Source organism: Polypterus senegalus, chromosome 6 (genome assembly GCF_016835505.1).
Source record: "Polypterus senegalus isolate Bchr_013 chromosome 6, ASM1683550v1, whole genome shotgun sequence".
In the NCBI taxonomy this organism is placed as follows: domain Eukaryota; kingdom Metazoa; phylum Chordata; class Cladistia; order Polypteriformes; family Polypteridae; genus Polypterus; species Polypterus senegalus.
The window spans coordinates 151,490,133-151,496,132 of record NC_053159.1 but is presented as its reverse complement, the minus strand read 5'-3'; the positions used below and the strand labels follow the sequence as shown (position 1 = coordinate 151,496,132).

Below are 6,000 nucleotides of genomic sequence, written 5' to 3'. Positions count from 1 at the left end.
GAGAGGCTGAGCACTAATTACAGAAAACTCTTAAGTAGTTCTATAAATATCCTATAAAAATTAAAAGTAAATCTGATTTCTTAAAGAATATTGCACTTTGAAGTGATTTTAACTGTAATTCCACTGTGAAAAAGCAAGGCTCATTTTAAATTAGGAAATAAAATTCCAAATGGTCCGGAATTAAAAAAAAAATCTTTTAAAATAAGGATGTTTCACAATGAGAATACTTCTATTTTAAACCCATTGTGAAAAAAGAGAGGATGAGCAGTAACTGGAAAATTAAAATCCAAATAACGTTAAAATAAATCAGACGTCATTCCATTTGAAAGATACATTAATAGTAATGACATGATGAGAAAGTGAAGTTAAATATAAAAATAAATGAAAAACGATGACTGAAGTCATTCTTTGAAAAAAAAAAAAATCTCTATAAACATGAAAAATTATTAGATGTCTTATAAGATACTCCAGCTAAAGGATGCATTGAATGCAAAGCCATTGTGAAGTAGGAAGACTGAGTACTAACTACAAAAATACAAGGCAAATGAGGTCTTAAAGATCATACAACATTTTACAATAAATCTGATACCTTACAGAATGTTTTATAAGGAGACATTAATTTTAATGCTTTCATGAAGAAGAGTTTTACTAGTAACTAGGAAATAAACTTAAAGTGAAGGCTGAGGAGGTTCTGTAAAAATCACCTAAACTTTAATGGTAAATCCAATGTCCTTTAGGATATTCCAGCTGAAGGATGAGCCAGTTGCAATGTCATTTTGATGACAGGTTAACTAAGAAATCAATGAAAAATGAATTCTGATGAGGTTATTTAAAAATCTTGTAAAGCTGTAGAATAAGTCTGATGTCTTATAGGAGATTCCAGCTGATGATGAATATGTTAATAGCAGTGCCGTTGTGAACAAGTCAGCACTAATAAAGAAAAATGTAAAATGACACCTCGAGTAACTCCTTAAAATCCTCTAAAACTTTAAAATCAATCTAATTTCTTGATGGGTGTTTCATCTGGAAGAGATTTCCACTGTAAAGTCTTCATAAAATGTTTGGTTTAGCAGTAACTAGTACAGTAACTCAGATAACGTTTATGGAAGGTCTATAGAAATTGTCGTGAAAACTCTGATGTCTTATAGGATATCCCATCAAAAAGATGGACTAATAGCAATATCATTTTAATGGCAGCTTAACTAAAAAATAAATGGAGAATAAACTCTGAAGAAGTTCTTTTAAAATCTTATACCATTTTAAAATATAACTGATGTCTTATAAGATATTCCACCTGGAAGATATGTTAAAAGCAATGCCATTGTGAAAAAGTCTGAGTACTAATTACATCTTGAGTAGTTCCTTAAACTCCTGTAAATCGGATGTCTTGAAAGATGATTCATTTTGAGTAGACATTCACTGTAATGCCACCAAACGACTGGCTCAATAGCAACAACTAAATAAATTCTGATAAAGTCAAGAGAAGATCTGGAAAATTCTTCCTAGATTTTATGAAAATTATAGTGTTGTATAGGATATCCCAGCACAAGAATAAACTCTTTACTGTGTAATTTTAATGGCAGGTTAACTTAAAAAATAAATGGAAAATGAACTCTGAAATCTTATAACATTGAAAAATAAATCAGATGTGTTATAAGATATTCCACTTGAAATACCTGTATTCATTAATAACATCTTGAATAGTTCCTTAAAATTCTATAAATCTGATGTCTTGACATATATTTAATTTAGAGGAGGCATCCACTGTAATGGCTTCATAAAATGATTGGCTCAATAGTAACTAGTAAATAAATTCAGATAAAGTCTATACAAGATTTGCAGAAACCTAAGATTTTATGAAAAATGTGTTGTTTCTTACAGGATATCCCAGCAGAAGGATTCTAAATCCAAAAAATAATAATACTAAAAAAAAAAAAGAATAAAATCTTATTAGGTTCTATTATATTTTAGATTTCAAAACCTAAAAAAAATCCTATAAAATGTTGAAATCAATCTTTTGTCTTAAAGGATGTTTCACTTGGAGTGGCCATTAATTACAATGCCTTCATGAAAAGGAGACGTGAACAGCAAGTAGAGAAATAAATAAAAAAGAAGAGCAGTTATGTGCCTAACAGCAGTACAGGAGTGGGGGGGTGGGGGGTGTTGGTACACAGAGAGAGAGAGAGAGAGAGAGAGAGAGCGAGGGGGGAGAGATCTGAAGAAAGATAGGTGTTTCATTCAGAGACAGCTGGGCTGGCTAAATGGGAATGAGCCCTGTTAGCCAATGAGTTTAAAGAGTGAAGCAGATGTCATTAGCCTGAGAAGTACCACCTCCAGAATCTCCTCCATCCCTTCAGTAAAAAAAGAGTGCAATGAGAGCTGGGCTTCCAGAGCAGCGGCAGCCTTTTACACACACGGGGTACTTATTCATGATACTAACAGCAGCCTGCCATTCCGTAGGTAAGTCAGCTTTTTGTTATGTCTCCACTTTAGCAGCCTAGTATTGTAAAGCTTTCGATTCAGAGACTTTGTCTTTTTTTATTCTGATATTGTTTATTTCCTGATGGATTTATTTATTTATTTTTCAAAGTAGAGTTACTGGTAATCCTTCAGTACCAGTTGTCAGGCTAAGTTGCATCTGACCTGAACAAACCTCTGCCTTATTAACAGCTGTCATTTAACACAGATTTGAAGCAATACTGATTATATAAGAACCCTTGCTGCAAAAATGTGACTCAGAGACATTGAGATATTATAAAGTTAAAAGCTGCTGCTCCTGTGGCATGTGGATGATAATAATCATAAGAAGAAGGAAGTAGGAGTCCTCTGTTTATTTTTTTGTTTTTTTTTTACTTTGGCAGCTTTAGTTGTTTGGCATGCTTTGTTCGGATTTATTTTTTAATTTCCACTGGCTGTAAGAAATAAGGGCTGGGATATGACAGCTTCAGTTTCACCTCAAATAACAGAGTATTACTGGTGTTGCTGGATGTAACTGCAGACGAAGTGATGCATTGTGCCAGGTACAGTCATCCACATGTAAAGCGCTTAACCCTAAACGCAGCCGGGCCGTCTCAGTGGCAGCTCTCATTCCATAGCAAAGTGTTAGAGTGCAGCGCATCACTCACTGCTTACACACACGCTGACCAGGGAGGGGAGTGCTTGAGTGTCTGTAGTCTGCCGTTCTCTGTGTGTTGGGATTCACCTGGTGCTCCTTGTAGCTGGAAAGCACTCCTTTTCACTAACTGTTCCATGTTATCAGGCAAATATCCACTTATTTGGTCATTAAAACCACAAAATTACAAGTGAAGTGTCTGTCCGTATTGCATTTTAGGTGAACTAAGCCACAGCTGGATACTTGGAAATTTAATTCATTTTAGTAGCCTGCCAGGAGGAAAAAGTGTCTGCTTAAAAATGAGTGTTTCAAAAGTTCTGAAAGCAATGAATACATAAGAAGTAGAAAACCATGGTAACAAAACTATTTGCCAATATGTGCTAACTGTGAACATATTCATTTTTAATTTTATGCACAAGTTGAGGAAAAGTTTGATTTCACAGTATGTGTAATAAGTAACCCAGCCAATGCTTTAGTTTGTATTGTTACGGGTAGCACAGTGGTTTGTGTCATTAGCTCAGTGCAACAAGAGGTGTATGCATTTCCCAATGTAGAATTTGCCCCTTGTTCACTGACATTCATGCTTTTCAATTGGATTTGTCAGTACATTTATTGATGCAACATAATGTCTAGTGGTGGTACTAGGACCTGTGTTCGATTTCCACCATTAAACGGTGCATGTTTTCTCATTGTTTGCATCCATTCAATTATCCTAAGCTTCCTTTAGACAAGCATGGTGATGGCTGTGAACTTCTGTTAAGTTGGATTCACACACTCACTTACTGTTGTGACTACAGTGGCAGGCTCGACTGTCTCACTGCACAAGTACCTCCGTTCAGTTCCCAGTGTGGAATTTGCTCTGTTTCCCCCTTGCTCACATTCAGTTTACCTAAACATCCTTAAGACTTGCATGGATTTCAGGTGGATTCATAAAAATCACAGGATTAAGGACTTACATTCAATGTACCACTATAAGACAGTCTGTGTGCAATTGATGCATTTATTTTGAAAAACTGAGCTCCACTGATATTACGGATTAGGTAGACAGAGATTCTGGTAATAAAAATAGTTTTTAAAGTTTCTGTGTCTTGTCATTAACTTGGTGAGAAACTATTTTTAAAGGAACTACTCATAGTTAAAGTGAGACTATATGGCTAACAGGCTACAGATGCTTTCCTCTATCTATTAGTCATGAAGAGGTGAGCAGCTCATATGCAGAAACTCAAGGTGGCATAATGTTTAGCAGGGCTGTCTCACCATTCCAAGGAGCTGAGTTCAATTCCCTGTACAGTTTCCTCTTGCCTCCATATATTTGTCTTCTCTTGGAACTCTAATTTCCTCCCAAATGTTAGAAATGTGTTTGCTAGGTTGCCTGGTAATCGAATGCTGTTTCGCTAAGGTCCATCTCCACACTGCCTTATACACAATAAAGCAAATTCAGAAATTGAAATTACAGTTCATTTCTGGTAGATGAATGATAACATATAACATACCGCATGTCAGCACCAAAAGGTGCTTTATTCTGCCAATACTGCATGATGTATAAAATGAATAGGTAGCACTTTGCCTGAGTTCTAGCACCCTAAGCAGGTTTACTTCCTTAGTGATGCCAGTGTAGGCTCTGACTTCTGAAACCATGAACTGCATTAAGCACGTTAGAAAACAGATGGAAGGAGCCTGGTACATTGGTCAACACTCCTGCCTCCTAGCACCATAGCCATGAGCATGAATGAGTGGCATTGTTTGCATGCCATCTTCACAGCTTTCTTGAGTACCTGATTACTTTTCTCATATTAACAGCATTAAATTTCTCATGTGCGTGAACGTTCTCTGATGTCTGCTGACTTCCCATTCTTTATAAGTTCCTGCCCAGTGTTTCTAGAATAGACTTGGGCATCTAATAGTGAGTTCAGAAAGCCAAGGGATGGATCCATTCATTTTAAATTATAACAGACTTATTGAATGAATTTATATAAGGTATCTCCATTTAACCACTTGCTTATTCAAATAAGCAGGTGCCAAGATCATACACATAATAAAATATAATTCTTAAATCAAGCTGTAGAACACACGTCAACACCAAAAAGCATTGATTCTAACAATACAGATTGTTAATGTGTAAGATACCCACTTTATCCTAATTGATTTTTAATCATGCTCCAGGAGAAGGCACCTACTGAAGATTTACACCATACTGATGTGTGCCCAGATCTCTTGTGTGCCCATATATTTCCTGGCGCTCCTCCTAATGACTTTCATTCAAAAGGAGCAGCGTCAAATGAGAACATGAACTGTATTGTATATGTCTTGGGAAAAAATCCTTTCAACCATCCAGTTCCTGTACCTGCTTAATTCAAATGATTTTTTGTCATCGTTCATCCTGACCTATATCAGGGATAAGTTAGGGCTTAGTGCTGAATAGAGTGCCAGTTTATCACAGGGCATACTCACCTTTTTTTGATAATAGTATTTATAGTTATTGTAGAGCACAATGGATAGTCACATTTAATAGAAATAAACTGAACTAACTCACATAGTAAGTGATGTCCAAATTTGAACCTAGTCCAATGGACATGAGAGGCAGCAGTGTTAACCACTATGCTATGCTACTTAACTTTTGATAACATCAGAACCAATACTTGAGGATCTTCACAAAATTCACCAAAGTATGATTCTTGCATTTTCCTTCAGTTAGTGCTGCTGCCTCGTAGCTCCAGAGTCCTTGATGTAAATCCCTGCCTCAACCATTCTGTGTGGAGACTGCATGTTCTCCTCCTGTCCTCAAGGATTCTTCTTAGAACATTCTAGCTTTCCTCCCACATATCAGGGATGACTTACTTGTTGGGGGTTAATTGAGGTGTACTTTGTAGTGGCCTGGCACGCCATCC

At 36.2% G+C, this 6,000-nt stretch overlaps 1 protein-coding gene across 2 annotated transcripts in view; it reads left to right on the top strand.

Annotated features, from left to right (window-relative positions):
* The first annotated feature begins 2,317 nt into the window (after positions 1-2,317).
* The window catches only part of thsd7ba (thrombospondin, type I, domain containing 7Ba), a 1,045,844-nt gene continuing 1,042,161 nt past the window's right edge, over positions 2,318-6,000 (top strand). For both annotated transcript variants that reach the window (XM_039757380.1, XM_039757379.1), the window contains exon 1: positions 2,318-2,460. The gene's annotated coding sequence lies outside the window, so the exon portion shown is untranslated. The remainder of the gene's footprint in view (positions 2,461-6,000) is intronic.